Consider the following 15,015-nt stretch of genomic DNA (forward strand, 5'->3'; position numbering starts at 1 on the left):
CATGCAAACATTCTGGGGTAGGGTTTTATGCGGACATAAGTATTTAGCTCATTTAGGTAAATACCGAAGAGAGTGATTTTCCGTAGCATAGAGTAAGCATTTGTATAACTTTGTGAGACACTGCAGACTGTCCTCAGAATTGTCTGCATCATTTTACATTTCTATCAGCAATGACTGAGAGTCCCTATGGCTTCACATCCTGCCAACGTTTGGGGTTGTGAATATTTTCTACTTTTGTCATTCTAATAGTTATATGGTGGCATGTCGTAGTTGTTTTAAATTGCAACTCCCTAATGACATGCGATGTTGAACCTTGTTTTATACTTTTCTTCTGTTCTAGAGATTTTGTTGTTTTGCTTTTTGTATTTCAATATATGGTTCATTTTGAGTTAATTTTTGTGAAGGATGTAGGCTTTGTGTCTGTTGGACTGTTGTAACAAAATATCATAGACTGAATAGATTATAAGCAATAGAAATGTATTAATATTTCTTAAATTCTGGAGTTTGGGAAGTCCGAGATTAAAGTACAAGCAGATCTAGTGTCTGTCAAAGGCCTGCCTCTTGGTTCACAGATTGCCATCTTTTGTGCTCTATCTTCACATTCTGGATGGGACCAAAGATCTCTCCGGGGACCCTCTGGGAAGGGCACCAATACTGTTTATGAGGGCAGAGCCCTCATGACCTACCCTCCAAAATCTCCATCTCCAAAAACCATCACTTGGAGGATTATGTTTCAACATATAAATTTAGGTATGGGGGGAATGTGACACAAATATTCAGTTTATAGTGGTCCAAGTCTGGATTCATGTTTTTGCACGTGAATAGCCAACTGTTCTAGCAATACTTGTTGAAAAGACCATTGGTTCTCCATTGAATTTCCTCTGCTCTTTTGTCAAAACAGCTATGCTGCATGACTCAGTTTCTGAGCTTTCTGTTCTATTGATCTATTCGCCCATTCCTTCACCAATACCCCACTGTCTCTTTTACTTAGATTTTTGGTAAGGTGGGTACTGCCCGTCCTCCATCTTTGTCGCCTTTTTTACTGTTATGTTGGTGATTTAGGGTCTTTCCTGTTTCCACAAAAACATGTGGAGTCAGGGTTTCAGTATCCACAGAATAACATTGCTGAGATTTGGGTTGAGAGCTGTGGAATCCACCCATCACAGTGGAAAAAACTGACATTTAAATAATATTGTCCTGGGCAGCGCCTGTGGCTCAAGGAGTAGGGCGCCGGTCCCATATGCCGGAGGTGGCGGGTTCAAACCCAGCCCCGGCCAAAAAATAAAAAATAAAAAAAAATAATATTGTCCTTCTATCCATGAATATGGACTATCTCTTCGTTCATTTAGGTCTTCTTTGATTTCTTTAATCAGAATTTGTGGTTTTCTCATATAGATCTTATATATATTGTCAGATTTGTATCTATGTATTTTACTTCTTTTGGTGCTGATGTAAATAAAAAAGCTTTGTCCAACGTCTTTGAAAACATTTTTTACGAGTCCTCCCTCTCCTTCGTCAAAGATTCCACTTATGTACATTTGACCATTTGACGCCCCACAGATCACTAATTTTCTACACATTTTCTTTTATCATATTTTTTATTACATGGTTCCTTTTCAGTAGTTTTTGTGGTTATGTCTTTAAGTTCACTGTTTTATCTTCTTCAGTATCTAATCCGCCTTTATTCTCATTGAGTGTTCTTTTTTCCATCTCACACATTATAGCTTTTGATCTCTAGAACTGTGGCTTGGGTTTTTTTTTTTTTTCTTTGTTGTTTTCTATCTCTTTGATTGTTTGAATAAATGGAATACAGGCATAATAACTATTTCACTATTCTTGGTTGCTAAATGTATTATCTGTATCAATTGTAGGTCGTTTTCAATTGATTAATTTTTCTTCTCAATATGGGTCATATTTTCTTGCTGGTAATTTTTTATTGAATACCAGATGTTGTAAATTTTACCTTGTTGTGCCCTGAACACTTTTAGTTTTCTAGAAATATTATTGACCTTTGCCCTGGGATACATTTGAATTACTGGGAAATAATTTGAGCCATATGAGTCTTGCTTTTAGAATTTGCAAGGCAGAACTAGAGTTATGCTCACTCTAGGGCTTGTTGCTCTTACTACTGAAAATCCTTCTGAGTACTCTACCCACATATCCTGGGAATCACGTGGTTTTCCTGTGTGGCATGTAAGAAAAAGCACTTTTCATGACCCTGTGTGCTCCCATTACTCATCTTTCTGAGTGGTTCTTTCCCCTGCCTTGGGAGTTTCCTTACATGCATAGTCTGATCTGTTCTCAGTTGAGTCTTTCTGGGGAACTCTTCGTGATTCTCTGAAGTTCTTGATTTGTAGCAAACCCTCTCCTCCCTAATAGTTTGCTTTGTAAGCTTTAGCTGCGTTGATTTCTCCAGATTCTCAACTTTATCTCTTTAACCCAGAGGGTCCTTCAGATTCCACCTGTTTCCCCTTCCTATGCTGTAGCATGTAAATTCTTAAGGCAATGAGTTGTGGCAACCATAAGGATTACTTTCTTTGTTTTCCATCTCTCTTGGGTTACTGTCTCTCACTGACTGATGTTCACGGTCTTGAAAACCATTGCTGTGTATATTCTGTCTGCTTTTTGGTTGTTTTAGGTGGGAGGGAACAATTTCCTGTTTCTCCATTGTGGCAGAAGCCTCTTGCTACACAGAGGAATTTCTGGGGTCCTTCAGAGAAAGATGGGGTGAGCTGCTTCATTTTGATCAGCATTGCTTGTCCACTCTCATGGCTTTTTGTTTTTCACTTAACTGTTTGAACAAACAGAACACAGGTATAGTAACTATTTCAGTATCTTTGGTTGCTAATTGTATTATCTGTGCCAATTCGAGGTTGTTTTCAATTGATTGATTTTTCTTCTCATCAATACAGGTCATATTTTCTTGCTGGTAATTTTTTTTTTTTTTTGCCCCAAAAGTTATGGCACACACCAAGACCCCACCCCTATCCCTCCTTCCCTCTTTCTGGTCTTCCTTTCCCCACCCCTCCCTCCTTCTTTCTCTCTCTGCTGTGCCCTTCTTGCTGGTAAATTTTTATTTCACAATTTATGATGTAACAGATCTTCCTCTCCTGGTATCAATAATTTGGTCGCACATTCTCTTAGAAGCTAGGCTGATCAGCCTGGGAATTTGCATCTTTTCCACTTAGGCGTTGGCAGTCTGTAGACCAAGTGCTCCTACCCATGGGGAGCTGACTTTGAAAGCCAACCTCTGGCTGAGGCTCTTTCTCTGACTCACTGTCTTCTGAGATATTTCCAGTGGCTCTTTTCTCTGCCAGAAATTATACCACTTGAAAATCTGAGCAATGTCCTCCTTGCAAGGGAGAAGTTAATTTGTGGAGTGGAGAGCTTGGCTCAAAGAGTGGTGCAGAAAAATTGGCTCCGTAAAAAACAAAAGGAAGCATTTTCTGGGGATTATTTTCCTTCTTTTTTAAATCCTTCTCCTTTTTACATTTGAAAAGGAAGGAGAGACCGAGAAATATATCTGTCAGATCCTTCAGACTAATTGTTCAAGGAGTTAGAATATCTGTAAGCAGAGTGATAAATCTGGATTTCACCTCCGTGGGGGTGTTAGAGGAATCCCTTGGGTACAAAGGGGCGGGACTGTCAATGTTATCTGGCATTCTCCTTTAGTTCCTTTATTCCATCAGTTTTTATTATGCCTCCACTCTCCACAGTCACAGTAAGATGCTGGAGATAAGTGGATAAGGAAACTTGGTGTACAGGAAGATACAGAGAAAGGACACAAAGCAGAAGAGTTGGAATGCTTCAGCGTTCCCAGAAAAATCCAAGGGAAATTAGTTACAGGTGCTGATAAGGACTGATAGTTATTCGTATGATGGAACCAGCATGTCTCAAAATCACCTTGTCTCCCACGCGTGGAACATAGCACATGAACACCCCCGTCCTCTCCTGGCCAACCAGGCCTACCCGGCCTACCCTTAGAGGTAGCTTGGAAGATTTTCTCATCTCTTATGTCCATATGAGGTGGCCCTCAGAGACCCTTCTATTCCTCCTTAAGGAAAACACATCTTACTGTTTTTCTGTTTTTCTTTTTCTCTTCTTAAGTAGATTATAACAAATTCTATGATGATAGCAGTCTGTTTTGCTCCCATTTGTATCCCAATTCTGTGCACTTCGTAAATAATCAGCAACTATTTATGAAATAAATGACTTTTGACTTGTTCTATCCTTCAAATGACCCCACGAGATAGTCAGAGGACCTGGAATTATCATCCTTTGACAGATGTACGAAGGATATCCAAAATGGCTGGATCTTGAACTTTAGAATAATAGCTTTATCCACTACCAGAGATCTTGTAGAATGTTTACTATAAGACATGGTGAGACCCATTGCAGCTTGGAAGTACAAGATGATAGATCGAAAGAGGGAAAAGATTCAGATCTAAGGACAAAGTACCCTCACTAGGTTTACAGACACTATCAGAAAGCTCTGAAATTTTGGAGATGGGAAGAAAGAGGATGTTTGTATAGGGTTAGACACCCAGTGAAAAGTGGACGCTGCCCAAAGCTTAGTCCAGCTACTTCCCTAAAAGTGGATGCTGCCCAAAGCTCAGTCCAGCTACTTTCCTGCCAGATCACTGAATTCAAAAGAGCCATTCCTTCCCTTCCCTCCCGCTCTGCCATGTTCTCTCTTTTTTTAGGTGGTGATTTTGCATCTTTCCCATTCCTGTCCCTTTGTCATCCTTCTGAATGTGTCTGTGCATGCCAATGGGTCAGAATCCAGGAAAGAGCTGGCATTCCAGGCCTGGTTCCTTGGTGTAGCTGAGCAGCCTTGGCCAAGTTACTCAACATCTCACCAGCTCATTGTTCTCCTAAAAAGAATTATATACACATGACCAGATAGGAGGCCTACCAACTTTGTGGCTGCCTTAATCAGAATGGGGAGAAGGATTCAAAAGAGAAGATACCAAACAAATAGTTTTCATTCATTCTTTTAAAATATTCTGAAGTAAAAGTGGCAAAATATAACACATTAAATTCTGATGGTGCGTGAATACGTGTCCATTGCCTTCTGTACTTTTCTGTGTGAAGTTAGTGATGACGGACTCGACGTGTCAACTTGCTTAGGCTAAAAGATGCCAGATAGTTGGTGAAACGCCATTTCCCCATGTGTCTGTGAAGTTGTTTCTGGGAGAGATGAACATTGACATTGGTAGACTCAAATGAGAAGATGCCTTCACCAAAGTAAAGGGGCATCGTCAACTCTGTAGGGGGATGCGTACAACCAAAAGTCAGGGAAAGGGTACATTTACTGTGGTTTGGATATTAATCTTCTCTTGATCTCAGGCACCAGTATTCCTGATTCTTGGGCCTTTGGACTCAACTAATTATACCCTCACCAGTTTCCCTGGTTCTTCAGCTGGCAGATAGCAAAATGTGGAACTTATTCACTTTTTTAGCATATGAACCAGTTTCTATAATATCTCTCCCTCTCTCTGTATATATATGTGCACACGTGTGTGTGTGTGCGCGTGCACACACATCCATATTTTGATTCTGCTTCACTGGAGAACACTGACTAATCTATAGTTCACATAGAAGCATTAAAGAATGAACGATAGGATGACAATAAAAATACCTTGGAAAGTTGATGCAAAATAAGGATTCTGTGTGTAAAACATTAATAGATCACTGACACAGGAGGTGCTAGTATTAATGCAGCAATGGTGGGCTGGAGAGGAGAGACAAAGAAATAGAGCCTGAGTTAGAAAGAATTCAGGTAGGTAAAACTCAGATGAAGATGCTGGGAGTGGCTTGGATCCATTAACCACAAGTTAACCCTGGGAAAGAGATGTTTATCACTTAGGGAAAATACATATACCGTGGATATTAAGGAAATGTATATAGAAGAACCTCCATAGTTAAGCACCTTCCTTACTGATCACCTCCTTATTTGACCTGATTTTCATAGATCAGACATGTACCAAGTGTACATATCAGTACAGCAGGCCTCGTTCCTTATGTTGACCATCTCTGTTGTTGACAAGTTTGTCACAGTTTCTTGGGTGGTCAGCTTACAGAGGTTATACTGTATATAAAAACTTGATGTACAAATGAACCCTTGTACTCCACGAGGTGGGTCTCCACCCCTCTGTACACACCTAGTGTGTTAACAGAGGAGCTGCTCACCAGACGTTGCCTCTGGGAACCAGGAGCACTACCAGTCAGCTGCTTGAGCACCAGGGAAGTCAGCCCATTGGGGCATTTTTTGAATTTGCATTAATTCCCAGCCAATGAGGGTTTAGTCAGAGACCACAGTCCAGCACATCCAGCTGTGCACAGAAATAAAATGGCTCCTCCTGGGGGTCCATGGAGAAGACCTTTCTTTTTCGGATCTCCTGTCCCTTTCAGGAGGCCAAATTGAAAGGCACTGGATGGAAGGATTGTTCATTTTCCGAGGGTGGCTTTAACAAACTGCAGGCAAAGTGGTTTTTGTACAAGGAGACACTGAGGAAAATGCTGAGAGGACAGAGGAGAGCAGAATATTTTCAGGCTCCCAAATAGAAAGGGTCCTGCAGGGGCACATGAGCTTGTCAGGGCGGTGGGACATGGTGGAGGCCGAGGGACAGGAGACTTCAGGTTGACAGCTCAGTCCTAATGCCACCACGCTGCCTGCTGGGCCCTGCAGTGAGGCTCTGTGTTTGGAATGGGCACCTTTGCCCTCTGGGGATGCGCAGCAAATGTCAGGCTTTAATGAGATTTCCCACACTGTCAAGGGACTCCTGGGAAGCGGGTGCCACACACAGCAAGGCACCAGCTGGAGGTTACATCGACTTGTCACTCTGGGAAAGGGCCACTGAATCTGTGATGAGGCAGACAAGACATAGGGAGGGGCCTGGAGTGCCCTGGGTGGAGGGGATGTCCTGGCCCTAGGCTTCCATCGTGGGCTGGATCCTAATGGATTTGCTGAGTGCTTTGCAAAGGGCGCAGGGATGGGGGAGTCCTGGGGCTGAGAGACAACTGTAAATGTCACAGTGCTTAACCTTTTACCTCTAGGAAAAAAATCACTTGAACAAAATCAGAGAATAAATGCACTTTCTAAATGCATTTTTTATTTCTGGAGGGCATGACTTAAGTTGAGGATAAATAGACTAATAATTCCACCTCTCATTTGCACTCTTCTTTTAATTTGCTCGCCTCTGTTCACTACCTACCTGCAGAGGAGAGATAAGACAACTTTCTGTGCCTCGAAGATATGGTAGCCACTGCTGGCTTTCCTGCAGAAGGACAGTGACCAAATTGAGAGCCCTGGACCTGGGCTGCTGCCGCCGAATTGGCAGGGCTCACTCTGCTTTCCTCTGGCAGAGAACACTCAGCACACCCCCACTTCTTCCTTTCAGTTTTATTTTAAACCTCAGATGACATGAAGACATGGATGTCAATGATACTGGCTCTTAGAGTAATTATTGTAATGCATTAATTAAAACCCCTAACCCCTAAAAGCACCAGGGTGCCTACTCTAAACGAAAAACCACACAGAGATTCAGGAAGGGTGCCACTCAGGATGAGGTGACCTTTTGGCATATGGTGATTCAGGGGTTGGGTGCACGGGTTTTTAAAGAACTCTCCAAGAACCCATCCATCTGCACCCTGTGTCGCACTTCCAAGCATGCCGGGCTGACCAGATGGCCCTCAATAAAGCAGCTTCCGAGGGGGGGAGGCAGGGAACCCATGCAGAATAGCTTGTCATTCTCAGAGGCATCCTGCCCTTGGCTCCGGCACATCTCTTGTTTAAATCTTAAAAGCAAAAGATTTTTTTGTGTGTGCATGGGTTGTTATTTCCACTAGGACAAACAATAAAAACACTGCCCAGCAAATACATATCTGAGTGAAACACAAACAGACCTTGATAAACAGTGATATAGTCTTTAGCATAAGAACGTCCCTACCCAGGGTCTCTGTTTAATATTCATGATCTTTTCAAGGTCTTTTAAAGCCGGTAACATACAAGGATAATACAAGGGCAAGAATCAGCTGTCACCCAAATGAGCTGGCGGGTCCAAAAACATATAATCAATAAAGTGTCTGGAATTGAGGGAATTTCTTACTGAATGATGTCATAAGAAAAAGTTCTTCAAATCTGTGTCCTTGGGGATGTCATTGTGTACACACAGGTCTGAGAAGGATTTGATTTTACAGTTGGAAAAGGTGTTCCCAAGTCACCCCTCCGAAAGGAATACGTCATGGAGAAATATCTTTTCTGGCTGTAGGAAGTTTCTAGGAGAATTTTAGAACATCTTTGAAGTATTTTAGAAGCACTTTGCTAGTGATTTACCAAAGAAAAGGGAATTTAGGTGCTTGGGGAATAGAATTACTTGCTAGTCTACTCGCTGGTAGTCAGGTCAAAGGCCACAGCAGCGTTAAGGAGCTTCTGCCAAGTCTTTATTGGGAAAGACACTAAATTTCCAGTTTACTGTGCATGGATATGTTGGATATCCTAGATGAGGTGGGGCTGGGAGATTCATGTCAGAATCATCTGGAAGCTAACAGGTGACTTTCTAGGTACAGCAAGCTGAGCCAGGCTGGAGAGAAGAGTGAAGGTGGAGGGGAGAGCAAATGCATTTTGACTAAAAGGTCCTCAGGGGACTCTTCAGTCCTCTATGCCTCCCACTGCCACTTTTTCTTTTCTTTTCTTTTTTTGTTTTTTGAAACAGAGTCTCACTATATTGCCCTCAGTAGAGTGCTATGGCGTCATCACAGCTCACAGCAACCTCCAACTCATGTGTTCAAGCAATTCTCTTGCCTCAGCTTCCCAAGTAGCTGGGACTACAGAGGCCCACCACAATGCCTATTTTTTTTGTTGCAGTTGTTTAGCTGCTGTTTAGCTGGCCCAGGTTGGGTTCAAACCCACCACCTTCGGTGTATGTGGCTGGCACTATAACCACTGTGCTACGGGTGCCGAGCCCCCACTGCCACTATTTATTTATTTATTAAATCATAGCTGTGTACATTAATGCAATTATGGGGTACAGTGTTTCTATATACTTTTTAATATACTTTTATCAAACTAGTTTTTATATACTTTTATCAAACTAGTTAACATAGCCTTCAACTATTGTCAAAGTGTGCAAATGCCCAGGAATGTGATTAACCCCACCAAGCAAGCAGGAAGATGGGAAAATAAGTCAACCAAAAACCAGAGGTGCCCTGCCCAGAGGAGCAGGAGAAACTCATGCTGACATTTTACATCCAGAGAACTGACTCAGAAATCAGGAAGGATCTCGACTCTCCAGTACTGGGCCTGTTACTAATGGACAGGGTAACATGGCAAGCCCCATTTTATTTGAGGATGACTTCACTCTCACCATGGACAAGAAACCTGAAGTCCAAAGAGGATTATTCTCTCTTCCCCCAACCTCCCCCAAGGTCAGTCTGCTACCAGTAGTAGCAGAGCTGGAAGGAGAATCCAGGACTCCCAAGGTCTAGCCAAGACTATATAATTACCACCATACACACTCTTTCTAGAAACACACTGTATGGACAAGATGATGCTCTGTCATCCACTGGCTTATCCTTATTATTACCAGAAACAATAAATCCACCTTAGTCCTAAATTGCTTTTGCAAAGGTTATATAGATAAATATGAGGGTATGAGAACCTTAAAATTAAAGGTCTTTAATAAGCATTTGACAGTGACGGCGGTGCCTGTGGCTCAGTCGGTAGGGCGCCGGCCCCATATACCGAGGGTGGCGGGTTCAAACCCAGCCCCAGCCAAACTGCAACCAAAAAATAGCCGGGTGTTGTGGCGGGCGCCTGTAGTCCCAGCTGCTCGGGAGGCTGAGGCAGGAGAATCGCGTAAGCCCAGGAGTTGGAGGTTGCTGTGAGCTGTGTGACGCCACGGCACTCTACCGAGGACCATAAAGTGAGACTCTGTCTCTACAAAAAAAAAAAAAAAAAAAAAATAAGCATTTGACCAGCCCCTATATCAAATGTATATGTTTAAAATAAGCATAAGGAGTTGATAGGAGTATTTTGCGATTTCTAAGGTCTCCAAATAAAACATGATTATAGATGATCACTTTCCTAGGAACAGAAATGTTAGCTTTCGAAGTTGCTTGGGGCACTTTTCTGACACTCCATATCTCAAATATTTGTGCTGAAATAAAAGATTGCTTTTTAATCTCAACATTTTAGAAGGTCTGAAAGATTTTCAAAAAACGAAATGATATTCATCTGGAAAATACACTGGCAGATTTTAAGAGCCTTAATGGGTAGGCAAGAAACAAATAGACTTCAGTGTTATTGAGTAAAAATGAATAGATTTGTAGGAATATAATTTAATTAGGTGTAAACTGTTTTCCCCAGATCTCACCAGCCTAGAGAGTGAAAATGGGATTGTGTGAATAGCAGAGAATCAATGTGACTGCCTTTAACTTCTCCCTGGTGACTCTCGGCACCCTCCACCCAGGAATATAGGGACACCCCCAGGACATCTTTTATATGTCTTAATAAATATCTGTCCCTGATTGGCATTGACTAAAAGGACAGATGAGAAGATAACCAAGGTTTTGATGATTTGAAGAGCTATAGTTTGGTACGTAAATCCCACATCTCAAGGAATACAACAGGGCGGTTAGTGAATTACTTATTACTTAAGTGAATAAGTGGAATTTGGGACAATGATCAGAACACATAATATTCAGCAACTCCTTTGTCGTTGAAAACTCTTGTCTTAAAGACAGATCATCGCTCCCAACTGGGAAAACTTCTAGATATATGTGATTATAGTAGACTGGCTGAAGCATGAGCTTTTTATACAAATCAGAATTACTGGGTGATGTTAAAATTATTTAACCTCTTTGAACTTTGATTTCATTCTTTCGGAGGCAGAATAATTTCATTGCTTAAAAGCACAGTGTCTGAAACCAGGTTACCTGAGTTCTATTCCCAGCTGCATTTAGTAGGTGGGTAGCTTTGCGTAACTTCCTGAGCATGCCTGTGCTTCAGCTGCTGTGTGCCAGGGAGTCATGATGCCTGCCATCTAGAGTTGTGATGAACAAATTAGTTGATTCCCAGAAAATGCTTTGAATTGTGTCTGGCAGGTGGCAAGTGCTCAGGAGGGCTTAGCTCTTGGATTTTTTCAAGGAGACTTTAAATTCCACCAGGGCATAGCTGTGGCTATATCCCCAGTGCTTAGAATAGTGCCTGGCTCATAACGTCTGCCTAATAAATATTTGTGTATTAACTGAACTAGTTTTTAAAATGGAAATGAGTTGACCACCCCAGAAACTGTGACCAAGTGGTCAATATACAGAGATGGTCAACATAAGAAACAAGTAGGCCTGCTGTATTGATACGCACGTGTGAGTCATGTCTGTCTATAAAAATTAGGTCAACTTAAGGAGGTGGTCAGTGTAGGGAGGTAGTCAATTCTGGAGGTTCTATTGTATTAATGCACAGATTGCATATTAAATTGCTTTGCTCAGTGTGTGTCTATATATTCTGAGAGATGAAAAGTTATGCCTTGGGGAACTTAGCAGGCTGAGAGGCTTGCTGTAGACAGGGGTGGGATCTCAGTTCTTAGCCACCAGACTAAGAGATCTAATGAGCAGAGGTGGGGCAGGGCTGGCACCTATGCTGTCTCTGAGGCCCAGGCTTCCCGTCAGGCCCAAGGATGTGAACAAGCATTAAGGGCTACACCTCGCGTTTCCATTGTTTCTGGCTCCGTGCAATTCTAGACTCCACATTTCCAACCCTGTCTGGATTTCTTGTGCTGCTAAGAAGGGTCTGCATCTTCCTCACAGCCTCCCTCCCTTGCTCCTCCAGCCCACCTGCCTCCCCCAGCACCCACTACACAACCTCAACCTGTAGACATGGATAGTAGCCTTTCCCTATCCTGACTCCAGCCTCTGTACCAGCTGTTGCCCCTCTCCTCTCTGGCTGTTAAGCTTGTAACTCAGGATTCAGCTCAGTTAGCCCCTTTTGTGCAGTTTTCCTCCCCTTCCCTCCTGGCGTGAACTAGGAAAACATCCCACAAGACTCTGTCTGTACCTGTCACGTGCCCTATGTTATGTCCAACTGTATCACTTGAGTGGCCTGTCCCTCCTAGCTGAACTAGGAGTTGTTTGGTATAATCAAGTACATTACATGTACCAACCTACCTTAGTCCTACCAGCTAATTATGTATTTCTAATGTATGTGGCTCCAGTTTCCTACCCATCAGAGATAAAATAATTACAAATACATCTTTAAGGAGGTACAGCTATAGAGAACTTGGCCACTGGTTGCTGAGCAAAGAAACATGGGCCTCCAAAGAGGATTGGCCCGAGCCCTCCCAGCCTCTTCTCTGGGAGTCCCTTGGCCAGTTTGGTTGTATCGGGCCATTTCTAGAGCCAGGGGCACAATTGCTTTAGAAGTTGCCTGAGTTGATGCTGATAAAAACTCTCCAAGCCCTGGCATGATGTGATATTTATATGCACAGTTGGCCTCTAAAAAAGTGATTATCTAAAGGAAGTAATTGTTTAGAGCCTCACATTGAATTCCAGTCCTCCGTTGGCCTTCAGGACTAACACTGCTAATCAGTGCCAAATCACTGCTATTTTAATACTTGAATTAAAAACAAGACCAGCCATTAGTTTGGCAGAGTGTCTTCACTGGGCCATGACCATGCCTGGTCCATGCAGGAGGGCACCTCACTAGGTTCCGGGCTGCTGGAGAGCATTTTATAGGGAAGAGGAGTTCAGGCCAGGAGCACTCAGCTCTCAGCTGGCCTTGTGCTCCCCCACCTGGAGAAAGAGCTACACAACCACTTGCAGGGAGAGTCACAGTTCTGTGCTTAGAAACTGAGAGCGGGTTGGGGATTAAAGTTTATTCATGTAGTAGAAACTCATTTCATGCGAGAAGGGAGCATCTTGCAAGGATAGATGGTCATGGAGGCAGCCCTTAGAGGCCCCTTTTCCACCTTGCACCTCCCTCGGCGTTCAGCTCTTCCTGAGTCTTGCTTCTAAGAAACTCTATTTTGTCCTTTTGACCCAAAGTTGGTACAAAAGAAGGCCCTTTCAATCTCCTTTCCAATGTCCAGTCTACTTTACTCAGGATCATTGAGCAAACTGGAGGAAGGGAAGGCCAGGTGTGAAACAGGTAAAGACTCTGACTTACACACATGTCTCTCACTATTAAACTAATTGAATGATATGACTCTAGCCCTGGGTCCTGAACACTGAAGAGGTAGAATTTTCTTCATAAAGACCTTCCTACCACTGATGTGAACACAGCAGGTACCGAGGAATACCCAGGATATGTCAGAGACAGAGCCTCCAAACTGAACAAGGCATCTTAAACATGGAGTTCTTTCTAGTAAAAGCCAGAATGTTCTCCTGCCTCACAGTTCACTAACAAGGGAGCTGGGACTCAAGCTATGACAGGTTCTTTCTGAAGAATGTTTCACCTGTTGGAAAAATGTCACACCTCTAACAATTCAGGTAGAAAACAAAAGCTTCTATTTGATATTCTATCCACTTCTACCAGTCTGAGGACTGGGGAGCTTAGACAGCACTAATTCTCTTCTGGATACATCTTTGTGCATATGTTTGGAGAATTGACATGATAGAGATTTGCAGCAAAACTTTCCGTTGATGCTTTTACAATCAATCATTATTGTATTATTATAATTATTCAGGAGTTAGAGCAGAGTTTGCTTCTGATCTAAACAATGTCTCTAACTTAGTATTCCCTTTCAATAGTATGTTCCTACCACTTTTATTTTCCATAGTTGCTAATACTCGCTTCCCAATTTTGAAGGTGATTATCAGACTGCCCAGTCTGAACTCACGGATTGGTTAAATCTACAGTATGTTCCCAGGTAGTAGTTTTATTTATTTTTATTATTTTTTTCTTAAATCATAGCTGTGCACATTAATGCAATCATGGGGTACAATGTGCTGGTTTTATATACAATTTGAAATGTTTTCATCAAACTGGTTAACATAGCCTTCTTAGCATTTTCTTAGTTATTGTATTGATGTAGTATTTTTAAAATCAGACTTTTGCCTAAGCAATTAGCTGGTTAAAACATTTCCTGTGTGGGCATAGCATCAATGAACTATTTATACCAGAAACAAACTTATGGTGAGGAAGGAAGGAAGGAAAAAAAGAAAGAAAGGGAGGGAAGGAGAGAGAGAAAGGGAGAGAAACTGTTATCTGTGATAAGGCCTGGTTCACCTTGGTCCTAAATACCCCAAATGCTGGTCTGTGGAAGTCTCTTAGGCCCATGCTCATGCGAAGGTCTGTAAAAGCTCTGGCTCATTACAGGTTTTCCTCAAAAGTAACAAGAACATCTTAACTTTCAAGCTAACAAGACAAATGAGGAAAAGAGCTATACAAACCATTTAAGAGCCACTCCAACTCCTTGCTGAAACGATTGGATCTAGGACAGGCGAGGAAATGGGTCTGAAATGAGCCTACACCATCATCATGGTTCACAAAACAAAGGAGCATTCACAAAGCAAGGAGAACATTTGAAATGGCACAGAAGCAGCTCGCAGGGGCTCCTACTAAACAAATTAGGGCTCCTACTAAACAATTCAAGTCTGAAAATGTAAAAAAAAATGGTGTTTAACAGATTATAACAGAAACGACAGATGTTAATTCATTGAATGAAAAGAAAATTAATGAGTTTGTATGGAATTATATAGATAACTGAATAAATGAATGAAGAAAAGGGGGAAAAAACTCTTGCACAGTATAATTGCAACTAGTAACATAGAATAAAAGATGGAATTGAATATTACCATTTCGTAATCACTGCAGAAATAAATGACCCAAGTAATAATCATCAATGAATACTAAAACTAAGCGATGACTATTTGATGAAGAACAGGATACGTACATAGCTTTAAGATATCTTTATATAGTTACCTATAGATCTCAAAGGAAAAAGAATTGTAACTTGAGGTAACAGAAAACTCCCAGACGTTACCTTAACCAAGCAGTCAAAGGTAAATATCACCAGT

The 15,015-nt window shown here is 42.0% G+C and overlaps 1 protein-coding gene across 4 annotated transcripts in view; it reads left to right on the forward strand.

Moving 5' to 3' along the window:
- The window catches only part of OPCML (opioid binding protein/cell adhesion molecule like), a 1,112,106-nt gene that overhangs the window by 392,110 nt on the left and 704,981 nt on the right, over positions 1 to 15,015 (forward strand). The window lies entirely within an intron of this gene.

The sequence above is a fragment of the Nycticebus coucang genome, chromosome 6 (genome assembly GCF_027406575.1).
Source record: "Nycticebus coucang isolate mNycCou1 chromosome 6, mNycCou1.pri, whole genome shotgun sequence".
Taxonomy (NCBI): Eukaryota; Metazoa; Chordata; class Mammalia; order Primates; family Lorisidae; genus Nycticebus; species Nycticebus coucang.